This window comes from Ambystoma mexicanum, chromosome 7p (assembly GCF_040938575.1).
Source record: "Ambystoma mexicanum isolate Mex_15411 chromosome 7p, UKY_AmexF1_1, whole genome shotgun sequence".
Taxonomy (NCBI): Eukaryota; Metazoa; Chordata; class Amphibia; order Caudata; family Ambystomatidae; genus Ambystoma; species Ambystoma mexicanum.
This window is the reverse complement of record NC_090939.1, coordinates 483,866,358-483,893,395: the sequence shown is the minus strand read 5'-3', so window position 1 is coordinate 483,893,395 and position 27,038 is coordinate 483,866,358.

Sequence of the window (27,038 nt, the reverse complement as noted above, 5' to 3'; positions counted from 1 at the left end):
AAATTGATAGTCAAACAAAGTCATACTGTGCTCATCCCACTACATCTATTCTCAGCAGGGGGAAAATATATGCAAGTTCTGTATATTACAAACTGCATCTCGTATGTACTTTTGACATGTGCATCATAATATGATGAAATTCATCCTAACATTTTAAAAAACAAAGCATTTTTTAAAAAGGCATATATATCATTCATCTATTACACATTTCTCACAAACATAATAGCATCTTCTCTGTTTAACTTCCAGAGAAACCAGAATCACAAAGGTATCTTCAAAAAAAATATTTCCTGCATTTTACAAAAGGTAAGTATATTTGTGTAATGAGTATGCCAGCACAATCTCCATAATATATCTCCACCTTCTGCTATGAAGCCGCCACTCAATTAATGGTAGCCCCCAGTCCTGATTGCCCACACACATTATCTCATTATCCAGCTCCTTGACTACCCAGACATCTTCTGTGCTACTTCCATTCCCTCATTATTCACAAAATTACACCTCCTACCTTACCCCCTCATTTAAGTTACAGACTGCATTTCACTAATTCCCCCGTCATATCATACACAAACAATCCATTACACTTTTTTGCACCCTCACTGGACACAACAGCCATGCAGCATACTCCAGATTTCATCTCAATCTAACTTTCCAATCCTAAATTCAAAGGAAAGCTGCCATCTGCTTATATCCTGGCCTCTTTGTAACCCTAGTGTTATCCTCACCCACTGTCCAACATTCCTCTATCCACTTCCCAACACCCACACCACCCCCGCTTCCCAGCTTAACTTTCAGGGAGGATAACAGATCTCTACACCCTACTATCCACTGAATCCACCATATGATACAAGATAACCTCCTGTCAAACCCCCACATGTAATCTACTTAAGAAATAAGTCAATGGCAAGCTAGAGGAGTTGCACAGACCTGTGATGTTGATAGGAGGAGCATTTACAAATGTCACGATTGTTTAAAACTCAATCGCCAGTGCAGAGCACTTGTGCAGAGTGTAAATGCCAGCAGTTGTATTAGTTGCTGCATGCGGCACGCTGGTGTTCATGGACCGCCCAGTGAAGGCTGACACCCACAAAGACGGTGGGGCCGGCTCGATTAGTCATGGTATACCACTCAACGCTGAAAGATTGGAACGTTGAAAGCAAGATTTGATAGGTAATTGCATTCCACTCCTATATAGCATACTTGTCTGTTGAAACCATGCCATTATGTATGCTTTATACAGTCTACAAATAGAGCCTACCATGCCAACATCTAAAATTGATATTTGTTCAGACTCTCAGGATGCTGATTTTCCATCAGCACAACCTTGCAGATGCATTGTTCCATACTAAAGTCTCCAACTCCTTGTAAGTCTTCAGTGAGTGATATTACCAATGTTGTCTGTAAAAAGCAGAAGTGAATAAATTGGTTTCTAAATAAGAGGATTGTGTTGCTTGTACACGCAGTATAATATCCAACGGCTCTCCTGAATCCTCGCTATGGGCAAAGACTCTCCCACAGAGTACTTTGTTGTCTCCAGCCCAGATTACTTAGGGGCCAGATTCCATCTGAGTTCAAGACTCTTTCAAGATTCAACAGACTATCAGTTATGATAATGTTTCGGTTTCCCTATGTCAAGACTCAACCTCTTTGTTTTTTTTTTTACAATTAATTGAGGGTGTAGCACATTCTCATAGCCTCAATGGGTGCTCTAAGATTATGAATTCCACTTATCTCTTACACTCTCCTAGGTTACTCAAAATGTTGATCTATCTTCCTTTTTTTGTTCTTAACTTTATTTTGAATTCATTGGTGAGAGTGCATGGCAATATTAGGGAAGAACTATGAGACCAAAAAGCTGCAAAACTAAACTCACTTTTATTGAATGATTAATCACTTCTACGTCTAAAAATCATACAAACCTACCATATTTGAGCCCATCACACTTGGGCCATTCTGCTTTCCCTCAAGACCAGTTAAAACCTGTAAAGTCTACTGGCACTGCTGAAGGCTCTCTGGTTCTATCAAAATCAGGCAGGCACTATTCTTCATCTGAGATGCCAATTACTGATCCACAAGATGTGGGAGATGAGGTTGGTCAATCTCCAATTATTCAAGAGGTCTGCCACAGAAGGAAAAAGGTCCCAACAAGTTTGCACCAGGAAAACAAAAAATAAAACATGACAAGAATGTAATTTCGCAAGGATATAAGGACTCAAGGAAATTGCTTTGTACAGCTGTCTGGGAAAAACATCAATCCAAGGATGGTATTTTGGCCACTGGCCCCTCCGAACAGGAAATTGGGTTAAACTCAAACCCTGTGAGGTTGCTCTCAGAGAGTATAAAGACAAAGAAAGCAATTTTAAGTCAAAGAAAACATCTAAACGGAAAAAGGTTATTGCCTCAGCATTTCTTGCTCCATAGGAGGATATTAGTCACTCCCCCCCCCCCAAATCAAAGTCTTTTGCCTGGAAATACACCTTCAATAAATATTCTGGTAGACACTTCCTAGTCTGGCCTCTGCCTTTGTTGCTTTTTGTCTTGTTAACAAATGGCAGTGCCTTTTCTCTAACAGAAAATCAACCAGCTAACTGTCATTGTCAATCAAGTGAAGCATCACTTCAGAGGATAGCTTCCACCACTTTCAACATGGATGTCCAATCATCAGTGACATTTTTCTTCTAGCATCCCTCCCCAGTGAGGCTTGGAGTTCATTGTGCATTTGGAAGGGAGACCTGTGCTGAACAGATGCAACATTTTTGCTCTATTTCATGTTATTCAAAGGCTGCAGACACGCATCTCTAGTGGCCTTGCTTTAGTCTATTTTGGTTGCAGAGGTGATTTGGTCCGAATTAAAATTTGCTCTGATCCTGGGTTATGAGCTGGTTATCCCCTCTCGGCCAAAGGTGGCTTTTTTTCAAAACATAATACGGTCTCAAACTTTAATTTTGCTGGGAAGTAGGTTGTTTAGAAGTTGCCTTTTTAGAAGCCCGTAGAAACTTTAAAATGTACTTGTTCTAAGGGGCCTTATGATAATGGAAGTGTGGATCTATCAGGATCGAGTGTCTTCACGCGTCTTGAGCGTAGAGATTGGTGATGGCTTCTGGGACTCTCAAGCTTAGGAAGCACCAAAGAGCAACTCTGTCTGATTTGTTTGATTCTAACCAGACGCATTTAAACGTAGTGATTTTAGCATCATTATATTACAGGAAGTCTGTTTGAGAGAACCGCTCTTTTTGGAGGTTTTTTATTTCTTTACCAGCCAGTTTACACGGTTTGGAAGGGTCAGACATCTGGATGTCTCACGGTTGCTAAAATAAAACATAAATGCCAATTTTGTCAATGATTTTCCAGGCCTTTTAGTGATTCATGTGAATTTTTATATTCAGAATGTTTTTGGTGTGAATGATCTTTGAATCATAAATGTGTACTGGAATCCTGTTTTGCGTCTAATGATGCAATATTAAAGGATAGTGCGCTCAAAAATATTATTGTCCCGAGTGTTCGGGCATGTGGTTTTAAGCATACGTTGATCGATTGTAAAAACATTTCCTATGCACCGTACCTTAGTTTTCCTCACTTTTACGCATGCAAAATCAGGCAGCCTTGTGCTAATCTTATCCGTTTATCCATCGCTCTAAGTTCAAGTGCCCCTGAGGCACTAAATCATATCCCCCACCCCTGAAGCTGACATCACCATTCCTAGCGATATTCTCCGCCTATCCCCATGATATTACTGTAGCGTCTTCACGTCAATTCCGGAATATCAACACACATCCTCTCACAGAACAGCACGTCCGAATTCTGAATACAAAACACTTTTTTTCAAAGGAAACCACAATACTCTGCAATTTATAATGTGCTTTTGTTTCACAATAAACGCTCTGAGAACATCTGCCAATTTCCATATTCAACCAAATTTGAAATGTCTTTCATTGTTTCGATCCACAAATCTTTATCATCACACGGTGTTCCTTTGGGTATAATAAGCGAATTGGACATGCCGTGAATCACAAGGCTTCAGCAGCAGCTTGTTGCTAGACCACCGTTAATGATATCAAGTTGCTCCTTGTCGCTGGTACCACAAGAGGGCATACCGGCCCGGGGTTATCGTCCCACAACTGCGTGATTGGAATCCAGCCATTTAGATGTATCTGAAACTGCCTGCTGAAGAAGCTATCAATTGGTATTTGGAAATTATGACATTCGCAGAATGGCAGGATGTAGCTGTGTAGAAAACATAACAGAAATGTGTCTCAGTAGCCGTTCTTTATTCTAATTTATCAATTCACCCATTAATTCTGCACTGTGTAAAAACTAAGGATGAACACAAACGTAAAACAATGGAAACACAGAGAAAACATTGTGGAAAGTTGGAGTCTACGATGTGCTTGAGAGGTTAGTGCTATGGAGTATGTTTAGCTCACAATGGGATGCGGATGCGGAAGCTGACGGATGAATTTCGAAGAACACATAGACAGCATTTTAACAGAATATTAGCATAGACTTTGGCATTGGTGGAACCCAGACAAGCCCTACAAGCATTTTGGAGCTGGACTGGCCATGTGCCCAGGACAGAGACAAGTACACACAGGTTGTTTTTGCGTGCCGTTGCAAAATGCCACACACAACAACTCATTACAATGTTAGCCAGCAATACCGGTCATAAAATGAAACGTTGACTCAATCGTCTATAAACTCGTCTACAGTAAAACCAACATAATATTTGGCATTTCCATTCTCTCGACATAGCGCATAGTGTCCGTTCAGATCAACACATTTTCATAAAATGAAATTACATGTTCCTTTGTCCAGTTTTGGAATGGTGAACCTTATCATATGTGATGGTGTTACACACCTCCATTCATTCATTCCATTCTGAATCCTCCCTTTCTTCCAAGGACAAAAAACAATCAAGCCTTCTTGGAAGTGCCTATGCTAAATTTACTTTTGGTGAAGGAAAGCCACAAATCAAAAACATACTGGGGCCGATTCATGGAACAAACGTGCGCCGAAAATCTACGCGCAAGCAGGCGCAAGCAGGTGCAAGCAGGCGCAAGCGGAAAAAAAGAGGCGCACTCGCACGCGTGCGATTCATGGAAGTCCCTGCGCGTGTCTTCCTCGGGATGTGCGCCAAACCCGTGCATGGCGCACACGTCACTGCAACATCGTGAAAGGCGTGCGCGACGCGCACAGTGAAAGCGCACAACCGCAGCGCACACACCAGAAAGTGGGCGGGACATGGGGCGTAACGCGCGGAATGGGGAACAACACGCGAAAATAAGGGCGTAACTGGGGATGTACTGCAGGGAAGCAGACGGAACGCCCACACGCACTCGAACCACACGTATTCATGGAATCGAATAGGGCAAAGCCACGCACAGCCAAAGACACGCACAAGCTGAAACACGGCCGCCACACGAAGGCAGGCGGTAGAGTCCCAGCGCATCAAAAAAGTGGCGCGCGGGAAGTTAAATACGCGATTGAGCGGGGTACGTGGATTTCAGGGGTACGTGGATTTCAGGGGTGCGCAAGAAATTCTACACGCGATTGGCCTGGGTACGTGTATTACAGGGGTGCGCGAGAAAATCTACACGCGATTGGCCTGGGTACGTGGATTTCAGGGTTGCGCGAGAAAATCTACACGCGATTGGCCTGGGTACATGGATTTCAGGGGTGCGCGAGAAATGATACACGCGATTGGCCTGGGTACGTGTATTACAGGGGTGCACGAGAAAATCTACACGCGATTGGCCTGGGTACGTGGATTTCAGGGGTGCGCGAGAAATGCTACACGCGATTGGCCTGGGTACGTGTATTACAGGGGTGCGCGAGAAAATCTACACGCGATTGGCCTGGGTACGTGGATTTCAGGGGTGCGCAAGAAAATCTACACGCGATTGGCCTGGGTACGTGTATTACAGGGGTGCGCGAGAAATCCTACACGCGATTGGGCCTGTGCGAGTGGGGCAGTGTATTACGTGGGTGTGCGGGAAGTTGAAGAGGTAAATTGCCAGTGTGGGTCCTCCCAGGTCTCCCCTCTACCCCCGCCACGACCTCTGCAGGCAGCCCACAACACAGGGGACTACCCTGCACCCCTGGTCATGTCCCGCAGGCAGCCCATCCACCATGGGCATGCCCCCCAGCCAAGCCACATGTCCCCTTGCAACCCCACCCCCCAGCACCGTGGGGCACCTGCCAGCAGGCCCTCAACCATGTCCCACTCATGTCCCCTTGCACCCCCACCCCCCAGTCACCAGGGGCAGCCTCCACCAGGCCCCCACTCATGTCTCACACCACCCCCACCCCTCCAGTCACCAGGGGCAGCCTCCACCAGGCCCCCACCCATGTCTCCCACCACCCCCACCCCCCAGTCACCAGGGGCAGCCTCCACAAGGCCCACACCCATGTCTCACACCACCCCCACCACCCAGTCACCAGGGGCAGCCTCCACAAGGCCCCCACCCATGTCTCACACCACCCCCACCCCTCCAGTCACCAGGGGCAGCCTCCACCAGGCCCCCACCCATGTCTCCCACCACCCCCACCCCTCCAGTCACCAGGGGCAGCCTCCACAAGGCCCCCACCCATGTCTCCCACCACCCCCACCCCTCCAGTCACCAGGGGCAGCCTCCACAAGGCCCCCACCCATGTCTCCCACCACCCCCACCCCTCCAGTCACCAGGGGCAGACTCCACCAGGCCCCCACCCATGTCTCCCACCACCCCCACCCCTCCAGTCACCAGGGGCAGCCTCCACAAGGCCCCCACCCATGTCTCCCACCACCCCCACCCCTCCAGTCACCAGGGGCAGCCTCCACCAGGCCCCCACCCATGTCTCCCACCACCCCCACCCCTCCAGTCACCAGGGGCAGCCTCCACCAGGCCCCCACCCATGTCTCCCACCACCCCCACCCCTCCAGTCACCAGGGGCAGCCTCCACCAGGCCCCCAACCATGTCTCACACCACCCCCACCGCTCCAGTCACCAGGGGCAGCCTCCACCAGGCCCCCAACCATGTCTCCCACCACCCCCACCCCCCAGCAGGCCCCCACTCATGTCCCCCTGCACCCCCACCCCCCAGCACTGTGGGGCACCTGCCAGCAGGCCCCCAACCATGTCCCACTCATGTCCCCTTGCACCCCCACCCCCCAGCACTGTGGGGCACCTGCCAGCAGGCCCCCAACCATGTCCCACTCATGTCCCCTTGCACCCCCACCCCCCAGCACTGTGGGGCACCTGCCAGCAGGCCCCCAACCATGTCCCACTCATGTCCCCTTGCACCCCCACCCCCCAGCACTGTGGGGCACCTGCCAGCAGGCCCCCAACCATGTCCCACTCATGTCCCCTTGCACCCCCACCCCCCAGCACTGTGGGGCACCTTCCAGCAGGCCCCCAACCATGTCCCCTTGCACCCCCACCCCCCAGCAGGCCCCCACTCATGTCCCCCTGCACCCCCACCCCCCAGCACTGTGGGGCACCTGCCAGCAGGCCCCCAACCATGTCCCACTCATGTCCCCTTGCACCCCCACCCCCCAGCACTGTGGGGCACCTGCCAGCAGGCCCCCAACCATGTCCCACTCATGTCCCCTTGCACCCCCACCCCCCAGCACTGTGGGGCACCTGCCAGCAGGCCCCCAACCATGTCCCACTCATGTCCCCTTGCACCCCCACCCCCCAGCACTGTGGGGCACCTGCCAGCAGGCCCCCAACCATGTCCCACTCATGTCCCCTTGCACCCCCACCCCCCAGCACTGTTGGGAACCTGCCAGCAGGCCCCCAACCATGTCCCACTCATGTCCCCTTGCACCCCCACCCCCCAGCACTGTGGGGCACCTGCCAGCAGGCCCCCAACCATGTCCCCTTGCACCCCCACCCCCCAGCAGGCCCCCACTCATGTCCCCCTGCACCCCCACCCCCCAGCACTGTGGGGCACCTGCCAGCAGGCCCCCAACCATGTCCCACTCATGTCCCCTTGCACCCCCACCCCCCAGCAGGCCCCCACTCATGTCCCCTTGCACCCCCACCCCCCAGCACTGTGGGGCACCTGCCAGCAGGCCCCCAACCATGTCCCCTTGCACCCCCACCCCCCAGCAGGCCCCCACTCATGTCCCCCTGCACCCCCACCCCCCAGCACTGTGGGGCACCTGCCAGCAGGCCCCCAACCATGTCCCCTTGCACCCCCACCCCCCAGCAGGCCCCCACTCATGTCCCCCTGCACCCCCACCCCCCAGCACTGTGGGGCACCTGCCAGCAGGCCCCCAACCATGTCTCCCACCACCCCCACCCCTCCAGTCACCAGGGGCAGCCTCCACAAGGCCCCCACCCATGTCTCCCACCACCCCCACCCCTCCAGTATACACACTGGATGACTGGAATGAGTGGCAGGTGAGGGGAGGAGGAATGACACATGAAACTAGGGAATGCACGAAAATTTACAACCTGCATGAACACATACACAATCCAAACAAACTTGGACATCATTGTCATGGCCTTCTGTAGTCCAGGCTCAGGAGTGGTACGAACCAACCACCCCCTCTAGGGTTTTGGCGCCTGCAAGTTCGGGGCTTACACAGGCATCCGCAACCCCAGTGGGGAAAGAGGGTCAGGGAACGTTGCTTGGATAGGCACGGGAAGCAGGAACACCGGGTAGAGGGTACAGGTTTCATAATTGCATAGGATCACGGGTGAATAGGGAAAAAAACATACCAAATAGGACCACACATACATCCATGCATCAGTAGACTCCCCAGCAAGCCTATGCAGGGCAGTTTGTAAGGAAAACAACAAGACACTTAGCTCTGGTTTTGAGTGCTGGCCTCCTGCCTTGGCACTCTCAGGGCCGGTTACAGGAGCACTCCAATGCTGCAAAGAGAGACACAGTCAACAACCTGTATGTGCCAATTACACGAAAACACAACACAAAACATGCCCCATAGCAACAAACTACTCTACAAACAGACAATCAGTGCTCGATGCTTCGTACCCATATATAACATCACCCCTGTGATGGGTCATACACAGTCAATGCAGTAAGTCAGGCGCTGGTGGGTGCGTGGCAAATGGAACACCAATGTGTCACAATTCACACAACATGCAATGTTCCCTGGGTAAGCAGACAGACCCATATGGCAAGCCATGACTACAGAGCAAGTTGCGTACCACCATGACCAAAACAAAGTTGGCAGTGCATTTATCATGAAGTACGTGGAATAGACATGCACTGCACCCAAGTATGTCCCTTGCTGTATGTCCCTGTGAGCTGCCCCTTTCCATGTCTCGGAAGGCTACATGGTTGATACAAGTGCCTCAATGAACCTTGGTGTACCGCAGGGTATGTGCCACTGCCCCTGCATGTGTCCCAGACAACCCTACTATCAACAGCCATCAGTCCACAAACACATCTGAGCTGCATTGTGTGCTTCAACACCAATATTCGTCTAAGCTCACCCTCAGTGCTGTGACTAAGCCTGCATGTGCAACTCGCCTGGTGCAAGCTTTGCTGTGTCGTGGCCCCCCTGTGTTGCTCACCTTGCCTGGAGTTCCTTGGAACATGTCAGCAGTTCTAGGATGTGGGTCTGCAATCACTGTGGCTCTGCTCGTGCACACATGTGCATGTGGGCACCAACAAACGGGTCAGGAAATCCGTCGTCCAATGGGCCATGTCTGCTGGCAAAGGTGCTCTGGTGCCTCATCCCCCTGCAGAAAGTGCATGAAACAAATGATTAATGCATCAAAGTGATCTCTGTGTGTCTCATCAGGCATCTCATTACTTGACCATGTCAGAGAGTCACATCCCAAATCACACCATCAGTCTGTCTTTGACTTCCAAAGTGTGGAACACTATCTACAGCATGAATTGCAACAGGCACGTGTACAGGAAAGAAATGAGACATAATACACAATGCATAGCAATCAATGTCCACATTAATCATGACACACCCCATCTAGCAAAAGCTGAACAGTGGACAATTACACCTAAATCATCCCCACTAGGGGTGTCAACACAAGTCACAAAGCACCAGACATGCCACAGATATGACAGTCCAAAGCCCTTGTGTAAAATTCTGTAACACCGAACCATCCTTGCGAGCCCATGGATAAGGGAGGCAGGAGTGGCATATGTGAGTCAAGGAACCCAAGCAGCAAACACATACACAAGACAACATGAAGGGCCCAGCTGGAAGAGACAGTGGATGCCTTCAAAAACCACAAGGCACCGCACTGTCACATGAAAGCACAATAGACTACAAATTTTAAACTAACTCAACTATTAACTAATTACACTAACTATGGAAAACCTACATTACCTATTTAAACTAACTATCAAACAGAAACTTAACTAACTAAACTAAACGAAAAATCAAAAATGGCCACATACGACCCGGGGGGGAGGGGAGGCACCCAGGAGGGGGGAGGTACAGGGTGCTGCTCAACATCCACATGCGATGATGCTGAGCCAAAAAAAAATACCTCCATGGGCTCAACGCCTGCACAGCACGACCTATGTGGGAGATAGATGGTCGTCCGAGTCTGGCTCATCCCGGAAAGGAGGACGTGGCACAGTAGCCTGGCCACGCCTAGCCGTAGCTTGCCCCTCGTCGGCAGCAAGTTTGCCGGACAGGTGAGCCTGGTTCTGTGTGGCGATGTTACATAGGTCTGCATGCAGAACCTCACGTGATACACGTGCTTCCTCTTGCAAGGTAGCACGTGTAACACGGAGTTCCTCCTGCAAGGCCTGGCTGGACAACCGCTGCACCTCCCGGCAAGCCTGTAGCTCAGCCGAGATGGTGCGCTCAAGCTGTGCAAACCTCTCCTCTGCCTGCTGCCTCTGGGACATCATAAGGACACCCAGAGTGGATCTGAGGGAGGCATACTCCTCCCTCAGGGCATCCATGTGCGCCTCTGCGTGAGCAGCAATTGCTTGACGCAGAGACGACATTTCAGCCTGGCGTGCCCTGTCTGAGGCCGCCATGCCCAGCCTGAGCGAGCGGGCCGTGGACCGTGCCGCCTGCTGCTGAAGAAGCACCTGCCTAGCAGGGGGGAGCACAGATCGGGCCACACGCTCCATGCTGTCAGCGATGTTCTCCATTGCTGCCCCCTGCCGTTCGGAATTGGCAGTCATGTCTTGCTCCCACTCAGTATACAGCGGTTGCGCGCGGCGACCGCGTTGCCGGGCTTGACCCCTGCGGGACCCAAGGACCGGAGGTCCTCGCTGTGTTGGCACCGCCTGCGGCTGCACGACTACATGCCCCCGTCGACGTGATGTCCCAGGCACATCAGTGACTGGTGTGGAGGGTGACCCTGCGTCCCAATCCACCACGGGCGGAGGAACCAAGACTGTCTGATCCCTCAGTGCAGGTGTCGCAGACAGAGGAGTGTCCACATCAGAATCACTCACCCCTGACACATGGACTTGATGCTCATCCAACTCAACATGGACGTCAGAGTCGTCATCAAGGCTGGACTCATAGGCAGCCAGAGACAGGATGGACTGCAGCACTTGGGGGTTTTCGTGGCCTACCACCCCACGACCCCCACTAGTGCCGGGTTGATGTGGTCTTACCAACCCTGTGTCTGGCATGACAACACCATCCTCTGCATCCATTGCGTCATCACCTGAAAAATAGAGAGGAAAAGGTCACTACACATGTCAGAAGCACACAACACACACACACACCGACAGCAAAGGCATCCGGCAGACATGTGACACACAACATATGACCTGGCATGCATGCTGGGTCTACTTTGAATAGCTACTGTGATCAGACCTGTTGAAAGGTGGCAGTTTGCATGGAAGTGGGTCTATGCAGTGCTGAAAATGTGTACGCCACTCACTACCTACATATACAAGCACTCCATGGTGTGTGCCAGGAAATGTGAAGGCAGTGCAATGTCAAATTCAGACATCACGTGCATTGTGTATTCAATGTGTACCATGTCTAGCAGCCAAGCACCCCTCCACCCCAGTACCAAAGCAGGGATGCCTAGCATGGTATCAAAAGGCTGCCCATACACCTGTGTATTGACAAGCAGTGTTGACTGGCATCAACAGCTTAATGTGATTCAAATTACAACACTGCAAATGATGCTGGGACAGTGGGCAGGACACATGATGGAAGATCCGGAGGCCAGCCACGTGTGAAGAAGACACGACAAGAGTTGGACAGAGTCATTGGCCATTGAACAGGCTGAGGCCTGTGAGCCACACAGATTGTCAGAGCCTAAACATGTGTGCAACGCAGGACTGAGCCACAGTTGACATGGGGAGGCCGATAAAATGGCAGGCAATGTATGTAACCAAGGACTCATATTACAGTGATCATCCAGTCAAGGACACATAGGGGCATGCGTGCAATGCACATGGAGCATGAATGGGCACTCATGTCCCGGCGGGACATCTGACCCATGCACAGTACAAGTGGCATACCCTGCATCGAGTACTAAGGCTGTACCACATGGCATATGTCTGGCAGTTTCTAAGCTGGAAGTTAGCATCTACAAAGGACACATGAACAAGAAACTACACATTGGCAAGAATGTAGCAGACCAGTGCAAAGGTGGAACTGGGGTGCAGAGTGGCGGAGGAGGGGCAAGGGAGCATGCCCACATGGAGTCCCGCATGCAGGCAGAGGAGACATGCATGACGGTAGCATTGCATTACTTACACATCAGAACCATGTACACGTCACATGTAGCAGCAATCATGCACAACACATCCCACAAGTGAAACACACACGTCCTCAACAACTACGCATCAACACTCACTGGACTGGGCATCAAAGTCCAGCATCTCTCCCACACCTTCGACCAATTCTGGTGGTATGAACTCCGCAACGAGAGCCTCATGCGGAGTGAGTTCTTCCTCCTCTGGTGCAGGCCCACCGCCAGTCACCAGAGTCAAGTTGTAATTTGAGGCACGCTTAGCCTTAGTGCTGCGCTTGATGTCATTCCAGCGCTTTTTGCACTCCTGCGCCGTGCGCACCTCATGGCCGAATGAACTGACATGTTCCGCAACATGCTTCCAGTGGGTGTCACGTTGGGCAGCCGTAGTCTGACTATTGGCACCCACTAGCATGTCACGGCTGTGTCCCCGCACGTAGTCCACGAGGAAGTCCAGTTCCTGCTTACAGAAAGGCTTCTTCCTCGACGTGCAGGAGGTTGTGGCTGTGTGTGGGGTCCCAGCCTGTGCTGCAGGTGCAACCTTCCTCCTCTTGGACTGTGGCGCAGACCCTGGCTGGCTAATGCCGCCCTGACCAGTATGGCCAGTGGGTTCGGTGGATTGAGCCGAGGGAGTGGCAGGTGGAGGGATGACCAAAGGCCTGACTTGTGTCAGTGGCAGCTGGGTGCCCACTAATGGACCCTGCGCAGCAACATCAGCTGTGGCAGGGTCATTGACCGCAACGGTCCTGGTTGGCAGACTCACAACCAGGGTGCTGTTGGGTGCATCTGCCCCTGCACTTGCCTACACCCGGCTGTTCGGTGCAGCAGATGACATGACTGCCCCAGGGACACGTGTCTTGGTCTGAGCAGCCCGGCGTGCCCCTATGGTTTCCCCCCTGGCCTGTTGGAGATCTACCAAGGGCTCTTCAAGTGCCAACGCAGCCTGCGCTGGCAGACCCTGAGCCTGGGTGGCGGTGTCCACAGCTGCACCTGCAGCTACCGCTACCCTTGGGCCCGTGGCAGTCGATGGAACGGACTGCCGGGTCATACGGGTGCCAGTGCCATATGCAGGAGCTGCATCCCCCGGAACCACAGGGGGTGGTGGCATGGCTGCACCAACACATGGCACAACATTGTGCTCAAGTGGCTCACCCCTGCCTCTTCCCCCTCTGTGGCTGCCCTGGACACCCTGGAGTCCCCCTACTCCCTGGTCACCACGGCCACGTCCCCGACCACGCCCGCCACGAGGAGTACGCCCAGCTGAGGCGCCCCTCACCTTTGGTGGCCTCCCAACCATGGCACAGATGTAATAGTGCTGGCACAGATGGAGTGGTGCCAATGGGAGGTGTACAGCACAATTGACCTGGGCAATTGGGGTGAAGGGGGTGGGAAGCAAGATGTTAACAGCCCCCCTGCACCTGCAAGGCTGTATGTGACCCCGGTGATGTGGTGACAGGTCACGCAATGCTCAGGCACCCCAAAACTGCAGTAAAACCGTGCACGCAACCCTGCAGCCTACGTGCGTGGATTTAACCTCCCGCAGTACGCGGTGGCACCCAGTAACAGGAATAACGCGTACGCGTGGGACACGCAGGCTACGATGACATCGAAAATGGGTGCAATACACAGGGGCACCCGCAGTGGGAAAAGGAGCATTTGCGACTCACCGTCTGACTAGCGCGATGCAGAAAAACACGCGTAGCCAATACCCCCGCCAAAAGAAGAGATACGTCCTTGAGAGCTGTGAAGTAGATGGCGCGCGAAACAACTGGAAGCAGCAACACACGTCGGTCTCCAGGGAAGGCACGTACAGCGAACTACTGGGCCCGCTCACCTTTAACCCGTGCTGAGGGAAACGCACGCGCGCGTCACGTCACATGCGGACGTGCAGTTTTTCACGCGCGATTACGCGCATTACACGCTGACGTGCAGATTTTTCACATGCCAAATCACTCCGTATCAAGCTGGCCACACGAATACACACGGAAGAACACGCTCCTGCCCTGAAGGCCGAATCACTTCCCCCCAGTGCCCCGAGCAGCCTCCCACGTGCCATCTGCTGCTGCCTGCCTGCCTGCCTGCCTGCCTGCCTGCTGCCACCGTGCCCTGCCATTTGGTGCCTGCACATCAGCCATCTGCAGGGGTCCAGTTGCTGTGTCGACCCCTGCTGGAACAGTAGACTCCCGACTGGGATACCATCGCTCCACAGCCCAGCCCCAGGACCCAGTTGCCCACCCACGCCTGCCTCGGGGGTCGCCATGTCGGGGCAAGCACCATCTGAGACCAGTGGCGACCCCCAGCCAGAGAGGCAGAGGGCCACCAGCTTCAGTGAGAAGGAAGTTGGTGTCCTGGTGGAGCATGTCCTAGGGTATTATGATGCCCTCTTCGGAAGACCACGCGCCAACAAGGAAGGACGGGAGAGGATCTGGGACGATGTAGTGGTTGCCATCAACGCGGAGGGGGTGGCAACCCGCGACATCAAGAAGCGCTGGGAGGACTTGAGGTCCAGGACCCTCAATAAGGCCCGGCGCCTCGCGGAGGGGGGCCGGGCACGCCTGAGTGACATCCAGATGAGGGTCCTGGAACGCTTAGACCCAGCGCTCCACGCCCAGATCCTTCGGAGGCAGACCGATCTGGAGTTGGCCGGTAAGTGGCCAAGCATTACTGTGTGAGACAGGGCATGTTGCAGTGTGCTGGTTGTCTGATACCTGCCTGTATGTGTGACATAGGCCATGTACGTATGTGTGTGTGCAGGGACATCATGGTCAGGCATGTGAGTACAGTGATGTGTGAACCACATGGTTGGTGCATGTGTTCTATTGCAACATGGGGGGCTCTGTGCGGAATGGACACATGGAAGCATGGCAGTCTCTGTTCCTGGACATGGGTGGGGGTGAGGGATGGGTGCTGGTCCCATGTACACGTATGGTGTCCATGTGTGTGTGTCTGACCTGCGTGTCTGTGACTTGTAACTGCCATGGATGCATGACACATGTCTGTGACAATGTTCAGATTCACTGATGCAGCCTAGTCATCCTTGTATCCACTGCGTCTGTGGTGTACGAGGCCAGGTGGATGGAACTACGGTGAGGTGTGTGCATGTGATGGCAAGACCCATGATGCATGTGAGTTTAAAACCAACATTGTATGAATCATGAGTCCCCTGGTCATGTATGCCAATGTCCATGGCATGCGCCATGCCTGTTACTGTATGTGTTTTGCCTGCACTGACCCATGTGTTGTGGAGGGACATGATGGAAGTGATGTATGACAGTGCCACTCATCTGCTGTTGCTTCCTGTCTAGGGGACCATTGTACAGTACCCTGATACTTGTGTTCTATGTCTCCCTCTACACAGTGGCAAGTAAAGAAGAGGGCGGAGAAGGCGCTGTGGAGCAGAGCGGCGGGGATGCCCACAGGGGCTTGCACCGGCGGAAGACGGCGTGGAGACATCCAGGTTGGTGGTTTCCACAGAGGGGGAGGAGGCCGCTACTGAGCCACACATGGGGCCTGGTGGGGGCATCCCCGCTGGTGCAAGTGGTGCAGTCCAGGGCCAGGGGCAGGAGGCAGCACAGGTCGCCGTGGAGGTGCCTGTGCATGTCACTGTCCCTGACACTGTGACTGCACCACCATGCACCAGCAGGGATGCCCCATCCCAGGCCCGTCCGCAGGTAGGGGAGATGTCCATGTCATCTGACACTCCTCTACCTGCGGACGAGGGGACCCCTGGCCGTGTGGAGAGGGTCCTGATTGGTGTCGCGTTGCGCACGGCTGGCATTCGTGATGAGGTGCATGCTTCCCGGGAGGAGCATGCACATCATCACGAAGAGCACCGTGCGTACGTGAACCATTTGGGAGCCGCCATGGTCGGGGGTTTCCTACATGTGTGTGGCCTTCTGGCGACCCTCTCCTCCTCTGTGGTGGCTATGCGCCAGTCGTGCTCCATGCCGTCTTCCGGCCCAGATGCCACCAGGGCCCCCTGTGGACCTGCCCCGACCAACGCAGCCAGCTCGGTGGGGACCCCATCCCTGCCACAGTCGGGAGTTGAAGGTCCAGCAGGGGTGGACACACCAGCAACTGTCCCCCTGCAGATGGAGGATGTGCCGGCATCATCTGGCAGGGCACGTGCACGACGGCATTGGTGGATTCCATCAGCCTGGATGCCGTCGTGCTGGCAGAGGCAGTGGCGTCGGAGGCGGCAGCAGGCTCGACGTGGGAGGCATAATGGCTCGGGGCCATCAAGATCAGAGGGGCAGGCATCGGCTGGAGGGCAGGAGAACCCTGGGATGGCAGTGTCTTCCGTGTGGGAGTAGTTGGTCCAGCGGATAGGTGCGGAGCGGCAGCGGGCGGAAGAGGAGCGGCTCACCATGGTCAGGGCGGAGTTCTCCATGTGTCGGGCGTTGAGGCAGGCTGAGTGCCTCGAGGAAGCTCGCAGGGAGTTTGAGGTGGACACGGGGTTGTCCCTGTGAGACCTCGGGCCAGGACAGAGTCCCGCCTCCGGGACATCGACATGGAGTTCGAGGATGCACTGGCCGGCAACATCACAGAGTGAGCCGCAGGACTTGCCCGCTGCCATTGTATATAGTTCTTTAGTTAGTTAGTGTTAGGTTTCCTTTATTTTTTAACTTTTTTTTGGACCGCTCGGACAATGGCCACTTTTCTGTATATATTTTTATTATTAGTTAGTAGTAGTAGGTTTAATTTATGGTGTTGGGCTCATGGGCCCTGGGATGTTCTTGTACATAGTTTGATGTTTGGAAAACATTTGTTGGATTTATATTTGTGTTCACCATGAGGCAATGGTTTTTCCTTATTTTCCCACCCATTATTTTGCTTTGGACTACATTAGTTTTTGGATTCCTTTGTTTTTTGATTTTTTCTATTAGTTCTCGGACATGGACCATTTGTTTTGTCATCCCCATTGTTGTGTGTTTTATTTCTTTACTTCATTTTCATCTTTAATACATCTATTTATTACTTACATTTGTGGTATTTTCTCATTGGTTTCATGCATGTCATGATATGGGTTTTGACATTCACTTGCACCCATTGTGTATGTGTGTGTGAGGGACATGTGTTCATTTACATACTTGCCATTGGGGTTGTATCATATAATTGCATCTACTATGTGGGTGGATGCAATCCTTGGCTGGGTGTTTGTGCTCGGTATGCTGCTCATTACTGCCATGATTGCGTTTTGTCAGGACCTGGGGGCAGGGGGACATGAGTGGGGGCCTGCTGGCAGGTGCCCCACAGTGCTGGGGGGTGGGGGTGCAAGGGGACATGGTTGGGGGCCTGCTGGCAGGTGCCCCACAGTGCTGGGGGGTGGGGGTGCAAGGGGACATGGTTGGGGGCCTGCTGGCAGGTGCCCCACAGTGCTGGGGGGTGGGGGTGCAGGGGGACATGAGTGGGGGCCTGCTGGGGGGTGGGGGTGCAAGGGGACATGATTGGGGGCCTGCTGGCAGGTGCCCCACAGTGCTGGGGGGTGGGGGTGCAGGGGGACATGAGTAGGGGCCTGCTGGGGGGTGGGGGTGCAAGGGGACATGAGTGGGACATGGTTGGGGGCCTGCTGGCAGTTGCCCCACAGTGCTGGGGGGTGGGGGTGCAAGGGGACATGAGTGGGGGCCTGCTGGGGGTGGGGGTGGTGGGAGACATGGTGGGGGGCCTTGTGGAGGCTGCCCCTGGTGACTGGAGGGGTGGGGGTGGTGGGAGACATGGTTGGGGGCCTGCTGGCAGGTGCCCCACAGTGCTGGGGGGTGGGGGTGCAAGGGGACATGGTTGGGGGCCTGCTGGCAGGTGCCCCACAGTGCTGGGGGGTGGGGGTGCAGGGGGACATGAGTGGGGGCCTGCTGGGGGGTGGGGGTGCAAGGGGACATGATTGGGGGCCTGCTGGCAGGTGCCCCACAGTGCTGGGGGTGGGGGTGCAGGGGGACATGAGTAGGGGCCTGCTGGGGGGTGGGGGTGCAAGGGGACATGAGTGGGACATGGTTGGGGGCCTGCTGGCAGGTGCCCCACAGTGCTGGGGGGTGGGGGTGCAAGGGGACATGAGTGGGGGCCTGCTGGGGGTGGGGGTGGTGGGAGACATGGTGGGGGGCCTTGTGGAGGCTGCCCCTGGTGACTGGAGGGGTGGGGGTGGTGGGAGACATGGTTGGGGGCCTGCTGGCAGGTGCCCCACAGTGCTGGGGGGTGGGGGTGCAAGGGGACATGGTTGGGGGCCTGCTGGCAGGTGCCCCACAGTGCTGGGGGGTGGGGGTGAAGGGGGACATGAGTGGGGGCCTGCTGGGGGGTGGGGGTGCAAGGGGACATGATTGGGGGCCTGCTGGCAGTTGCCCCACAGTGCTGGGGGGTGGGGGTGCAAGGGGACATGAGTGGGACATGGTTGGGGGCCTGCTGGCAGGTGCCCCACAGTGCTGGGGGGTGGGGGTGCAAGGGGACATGAGTGGGGGCCTGCTGGGGGTGGGGGTGGTGGGAGACATGGTGGGGGGCCTTGTGGAGGCTGCCCCTGGTGACTGGAGGGGTGGGGTGGTGGGAGACATGGTTGGGGGCCTGCTGGCAGGTGCCCCACAGTGCTGGGGGGTGGGGGTGCAAGGGGACATGAGTGGGGGCCTGCTGGGGGTGGGGGTGGTGGGAGACATGGTGGGGGGCCTTGTGGAGGCTGCCCCTGGTGACTGGAGGGGTGGGGGTGGTGTGAGACATGGGTGGGGGCCTTGTGGAGGCTGCCCCTGGTGACTGGGGGGTGGGGGTGGTGGGAGACATGGGTGGGGGCCTTGTGGAGGCTGCCCCTGGTGACTGGGGGAGTGGGGGTGGTGGGAGACATGGGTGGGGGCCTTGTGGAGTCTGCCCCTGGTGACTGGGAGGTGGGGGTGGTGGGAGACATGGGTGGGGGCCTTGTGGAGGCTGCCCCTGGTGACTGGGGGGGTGGGGGTGGTGGGAGACATGGGTGGGGGCCTTGTGGAGGCTGCCCCTGGTGACTGGAGGGGTGGGGGTGGTGGGAGACATGGGTGGGGGCCTGGTGGAGGCTGCCCCTGGTGACTGGAGGGGTGGGGGTGCTGGGAGACATGGTTGGGGGCCTTGTGGAGGCTGCCCCTGGTGACTGGGGGGTGGTGGGAGACATGGGTGGGGGCCTTGTGGAGGCTGCCCCTGGTGACTGGGGGGTGGGGGTGGTGGGAGACATGGGTGGGGGCCTTGTGGAGGCTGCCCCTGGTGACTGGGGAGTGGGGGTGGTGGGAGACATGGGTGGGGGCCTGGTGGAGGCTGCCCCTGGTGACTGGGGGGTGGGGGTGGTGGGAGACATGGGTGGCGGCCTTGTGGAGGCTGCCCCTGGTGACTGGGGGAGTGGGGGTGGTGGGAGACATGGGTGGGGGCCTTGTGGAGGCTGCCCCTGGTGACTGGAGGGGTGGGGGTGGTGGGAGACATGGGTGGGGGCCTGGTGGAGGCTGCCCCTGGTGACTGGGGGGTGGGGGTAGTGGGAGACATGGGTGGGGGCCTGGTGGAGGCTGCCCCTGGTGACTGGGGGGTGGGGGTGGTGGGAGACATGGGTGGCGGCCTTGTGGAGGCTGCCCCTGGTGACTGGGGGGTGGGGGTGGTGGGAGACATGGGTGGGGGCCTTGTAGAGGCTGCCCCTGGTGACTGGGGGAGTGGGGGTGGTGGGAGACATGGGTGGGGGCCTTGTGGAGGCTGCCCCTGGTGACTGGGGGGTGGGGGTGGTGGGAGACATGGGTGGGGGCCTTGTGGAGGCTGCCCCTGGTGACTGGGGGAGTGGGGGTGGTGGGAGACATGGGTGGGGGCCTTGTGGAGGCTGCCCCTGGTGACTGGAGGGGTGGGGGTGGTGGGAGACATGGGTGGGGGCCTGGTGGAGGCTGCCCCTGGTGACTGGAGGGGTGGGGGTGCTGGGAGACATGGTTGGGGGCCTTGTGGAGGCTGCCCCTGGTGTCTGGGGGGTGGGGGTGGTGGGAGACATGGGTGGGGGCCTTGTGGAGGCTGCCCCTGGTGACTGGGGGGTGGGGGTGGTGGGAGACATGGGTGGGGGCCTTGTGGAGGCTGCCCCTGGTGACTGGGGAGTGGGGGTGGTGGGAGACATGGGTGGGGGCCTGGTGGAGGCTGCCCCTGGTGACTGGGGGGTGGGGGTGGTGGGAGACATGGTTGGGGGCCTGCTGGCAGGTGCCCCACAGTGCTGGGGGGTGGGGGTGGTGGGAGACATGGGTGGGGGCCTTGTGGAGGCTGCCCCTGGTGACTTGAGGGGTGGGGGTGGTGGGAGACATGGGTGGGGGCCTGGTGGAGGCTGCCCCTGGTGACTGGAGGGGTGGGGGTGCAAGGGGACATGAGTGGGACATGGTTGGGGGCCTGCTGGCAGGTGCCCCACGGTGCTGGGGGTGCAAGGGGACATGTGGCTTGGCTGGGGGGCATGCCCATGGTGGATGGGCTGCCTGCGGGACATGACCAGGGGTGCAGGGTAGTCCCCTGTGGTGTGGGCTGCCTGCAGAGGTCGTGGAGGGGGTAGAGGGGAGACCTGGGAGGACCCACACTGGCAATTCACCTCTTCAACTTCCCGCACACCTACGTAATACACTGCCCCACTCGCACAGGCCCAATCGCGTGTAGGATTTCTCGCGCACCCCTGAAATCCACGTACCCAGCCCAATCGCGTGTAGATTTTCTCACGCACCCCTGAAATCCACCTACCCAGGCCAATCGCGTGTAGAATTTCTCGCGCACCCCTGAAATCCACGTACCCAGCCCAATCGCGTGTAGATTTTCTCGCGCACCCCTGAAATCCACGTACCCAGGCCAATCGCGTGTAGAATTTCTCGCGCACCCCTGAAATCCACGTACCCAGGCCAATCGCGTGTAGAATTTCTCGCGCACCCCTGAAATCCACGTACCCAGCCCAATCGCGTGTAGATTTTCTCGCGCACCCCTGAAATCCACGTACCCAGGCCAATCGCGTGCAGAATTTCTCGCGCACCCCTGAAATCCACGTACCCAGCCCAATCGCGTGTAGATTTTCTCGCGCACCCCTGAAATCCACGTACCCAGCCCAATCGCGTGTAGATTTTCTCGCGCACCCCTGAAATCCACGTACCCAGGCCAATCGCGTGTAGAATTTCTCGCGCACCCCTGAAATCCACGTACCCAGCCCAATCGCGTGTAGAATTTCTCGCGCACCCCTGAAATCCACGTACCCAGCCCAATGGCGTGTAGATTTTCTCGCGCACCCCTGAAATCCACGTACCCAGGCCAATGGCGTGTAGAATTTCTCGCGCACCCCTGAAATCCACGTACCCAGCCCAATCGCGTGTAGATTTTCTCGCGCACCCCTGAAATCCACGTACCCAGCCCAATCGCGTGTAGATTTTCTCGCGCACCCCTGTAATACACGTACCCAGGCCAATCGCGTGTAGATTTTCTCGCGCACCCCTGAAATCCACGTACCCAGCCCAATCGCGTGTAGATTTTCTCGCGCACCCCTGTAATACACGTACCCAGGCCTATCGCGTGTGGGGACAACCGCACACCCCTGTAATACACGCTCCCCGCTCTGCGTTTACTGCTGCCCTTTGCGCTGGATTGGGGATTCACAATTCTGGGGTTTAAATATTTGTCACAATTTTACACAGTAAATGATCAGTCTTTTTAAAATGTGCTTTTTGTCCTTGTGAATCAACAAAGGGTTGTCTGTCCCCGCCTCCTTCTCCTTCTGGAAGCTCAGAAGCAATCTCCGCCCCCTTCCTTCTGTTAGAGGCCATTTATGACTCTTCACACTCTGCATATCCTTTCAGCCAGAGGAAGTCCATTGTCCTCTTCTGCTGCAGCCCAAGTTCTCCTCCCCTGATCTAATCATCACAGAGGTGTGGTTTCCTGGCATCCATGGGGAAGCTATCACTCTGGTTTGGTGGCTTTGAGGCAGTCTTAATTTAAATGTAATTTTGTCACATTATTTTCTTGGTTTAAAACAAACTTGCAATTTTCAAACAAGCAGCTAGAACACTTATTCCAGCTTCTAAACCATGGGATTTGAATAGTTACAACCAAGGTTACTCTCAATAACAGGTCACTTAGTTTTCAGACATTAGATTTCAATGGTACAAGTTTAAATCTTCTGATGCAAGCTGCTGACAGTTGTCCACAGGCAGCCGCTGGTACTGCACCCAGATTTTGACAGATTTCACAGGCAGGCACATTTGCTGTGAATGTTTTGATGACAAATTCTGCTTTTCATGATGTTGTATGTTCATAATGATTTCTTGAACTACATGACTTGTAACACCCAGCAATAATATGGGATGTTTGATGGTGTTTTTGGCCGGCATTCTCCAGTTTCACCAACCAAGAAAATTGATTTGGAAGCAAGATTCTGGATTCCTTTCAGCAAAACAGTGCTTTTCATGCAGTCTCCATTTTTACTTGTTGGGCAGCCCAGTGACATGTTTCAGCAGTGCTGTCTCCGTTCCACCACTGACAACATGCATGGTAGATTTGGCAGCCATCCTTTCGTGTTACAAAGTGCAATTTCCATAGGTTTTGGCGCGCATACGGCTTTTGTGGCCATTTTGATAATTCTGGCACCATCAGCACACAGTGATGCCACAGGGCAGAGCATAAATGGGTTAATACATCCCACAATTGTTGTCTCCTTGTTCTCGTTATGCACTAATACCGCTAGTAAAGTTCGATATTGCATCCCGTCTATGCCGAAACGCAATTTCTTGGGCCTGTACTTTAGGCACATATTGTGGAACACCTCCAAATCTTGGTGTGACAGAATTCTGTGAGTCCCTTTATGTCTCTTTAAAGAGTTTTATCAAACAAGATCTTCTCAAGAGCTTTGTGTGGAAGTGAAGATGGGATAAACCACTTCTTCTTGCATTCCTGTTACTCGGATAAAGGTCCATGTGCACATTGGCGAAAATGTAGGTTTTCTCTCCATGAGGGAACGTTTGAATAGTGGTACATCAATGAGTGCCATTTTTCAAATAGAATTTCCACAGACCCATCACAAGTTTTGGAGCTCCACCAAAGATGGTTGCAGAAAGACTGGGACCACTGTAAAATATTTTCAGAACCCTTTTTTTTACCAGCAGCTGTGATTTATTTATTGATTGATTTGGCAACGTGCCATACATCAAATTGATGGGGAATATTTGGAAACTGTTCTTGCATGGCCTTGGCTATTGAAACATGTCCGTCGGTGCTTATGCAGTCTATTTGCATTCCCCTCAATTGGAGATCTTCCAAGGCTTATATAAAACCATGTTTCTCCATGGCCACTAAGGATTTACATTGGGACACCTGCATAACCACAGAGCTCACATTATTTTTAGTTTCCATATCCTGAAAGAGGTATGTTCAGTACTTTGCTGAAAATCTGGGGCTGTCACACTGTCCATCGCCAGCTAGCTGAACCCTTTGCCAGAGAATGTCCTTTCAATAGACATTTGTTCAATTTTCTGGGCTTGACTAATAGCAGGGAATACACATTCTCTTTGATATTGTAGTACTGCATTTTGGAAAGGAACTAAAGTCCAACACATTGACAGAAACTGGACAACTTACTAAAAGTACAGCCACTGAAAAGTAAAGCTGCTGCAGACAGTAGATTTCCAGCTGGCACTTTGCCCAGCATTGGTTGAGCAGACCATGAAAATGTACCATGGAGCTGGGCCAGGTGGCTTGGAGTTTCAGGTAGTGACTTGTAATACAAGAGTCATATTCACCAATGGCTGCCCACATATTTGCCCACTCACTGGATGGATACATTTCAGCACCAGTTGTTAGGGAGAATTCTCTTATAAGGCTAATTTCCCAAACCTAGTGAGTCCCCCAGCAGCTTTGCTGGATTTTCTTTTTCTCCTGCTAAGAGTGAGACTCTTTTACTCCCACTCTTAGAAAAGATTTGAGGTATGTCTTTGACTTGTTATGTGCTTATGGGCTATGGGGTTTCTTTTTATTCCATAGGGTATCCTCTGTTTTTCTGTATGTGTGGTACACAGCACCTTCAGTGCAGTACCACAGGGGTGTCACAGTGACCCCCAAACATAGACTCCATACCCTGGGACTGACTACTATCTTCCAAGTTAAGTCACCATTTACTTTACTAGTCCAAAATTGTGAACACAACCAGTACAAACCATCATATTGTGGAAGTACTGGTAAGGGGTAATTCGATTGCCCCTGGGTCCCTTTTCAAGGGGGCACTGTCCCGTCCCCCCTTGTCGAGTTTCTGGCTGGTGGCACTGGTTACCACGCGAAATATTCCTTCAGCATATTCTCTATGGGATTTTCCCATTAATTTTAAACGCACCACTTTTTGGTGCAATGTTAAAGATACTGCCGGTTTATTTATTTAATATTAAATCTCTGGTTGGGTCTTTTTGCCAGAACTCGATTCTAAAATGGTGTTTGTGTCCGTCTCTGTAACTTTGACCAAGGTCGAGCCCTTTGTTCCACTATTTTGGCGGGCTTCTCCACAGAAACCCTCCAAATGGTGCCACTCTGTCTGGGTTCCACAGGAAGGGAGGAGGGGGGAATTGGCACCCTGGACTGTGTTGCCTTAGCAACCCAAGTCACACTCTACTCTGATTGGCCCAGTGGTGAGCCTGCCGGCTCACCACTTAGCATGTGTGATTGACAGCTAGGCTGATGAATGGGGGTTTTTCTGCATAAAAGCAGGGCCTTTGGGACTGGAACTTCAGAAGTCGCCACAGGACCTAAGAATCCGAAGAGGGTAGAAGCTGAGCCACCTACAACCGATGACACCACCGGGGAAGCCCTGCTGCAACGAATCCACCACTTTTCCAACGACAAGAGAAGATCTTCTGCTGGAGAGTCTTCTCCCTTTGAGCTGGTAGGACCAACCAGTTTGCCCTTTTTTGCTTCCAAAGATGTCACTTGGTCGAAACACCCGTGCCAAGCACCCCGGCGGCCAGATAGCCAAGCTCACCACTTTTAACCGCGAATAAAAGGACCAGACCTTTTAATCGGGAACAACGCGGCTGGTTTCATCCCTGTGCAGTGCAACGACTCCACATCCCCTCTTCGACGAGATCTTCTCTTTCCCTGGTCGGAACCACAAACTTCAACCACTGCCAGGAACAACTGCCCCCGCTGGAGCTTCCTTTCTCTTTATTAAGGTACTGTGTCGTGCCAGGCCTCCCTTTCTACAGATTGCTAAAGGTGGCCATTAAATCCTTGGCTTCTAAACTGGGTTGGCTCCAGGTCTTCTAACTATATCTTTTGAATCACCCCAACCTCTTTTGAACACTCTGCAAAGACTTTCAGTGCACTTTAAACCGTGTGATCCTGTGCACATTTTGCTTTGCTCCATTTAAAGTGGCCCTAGCCAATGAACTTTGGCTCTACAGTATAACCTGCCTTTCATCCCTTGCTCTGAACTCTTAAAAGTGTTGGGAACTGTTTTATTTTATGCTCTGCCTTTTCTCTCCCTTTTTAACCTAAACTATTTGAGTGCCATCTAGGTTAAGCACACACTTCTGTCTTAACAAATAGTTGTGCTTTAACCCTGACTTGTCTGATAGTTATCAAGGGAGTTGTGTATACTTACTTGACTGTGTTTTAACGTACTTTCCATTGAGAGTGCTAGTGTATTGCCTAAAGTGTGTTATAATGAATAACTATATACTTTTTATACAAAGCTCTGGTCAGTGTTTGTTTGCTCTACTGTGTTTTGGCCCTATTGGTATACTCTTCATACTGCCCTACTCTTCTTGAGGGAAGTCTGACTGCTCAGCCACAGCTGCCAGGTAAATCTGAGTGGTGCAGACTGCTAGCAATTTGTTTACTGCTTACTCCTGTAGTCTTAATCTTTTTGCAGTGTTCCCCAAGGGAACTGCACAGGATTCTGCCTAACGTCAGTATAATCTCTACCAGGCAGCTGTCGAATTCAATGTATTTGCAATCCTTTATTAGACTGTCATCCTGCATGAATGTGGTTTGTGAATCAACTGATGTGGGCAATTCGGCCAAACTGGCACACTAAAGTCGAGATCTTAGTCAAGTTCCTCAGTCAATTGCATAGAAGCTTCAATCTCTGTCAGTTCCGCTTGCATTATTTGCACACAAATTGGAGAAACCATCAATATCGATCGGGAATGTATGCATTATTGTGCCCTTAGGTTTGTCGTGGCTCGTAGAACGGCAACCATAAACCATACAAGCAGGCATTCTGGAAAAATCTGTGAAAAAAAGTAAACATAGTTATAAAAATGTTTTCCATGAATGCTTGAGAAAGATACAATTATATGAACGTTTTCTATGCTATGTTTGTTTTGGTCACAGAAGCAAAAACTGTGTAGTGTAGTGTAATATACACTAGGATAATTTTCATACAGAATTGATTGATGTGGCGCAAATCGTAACGTG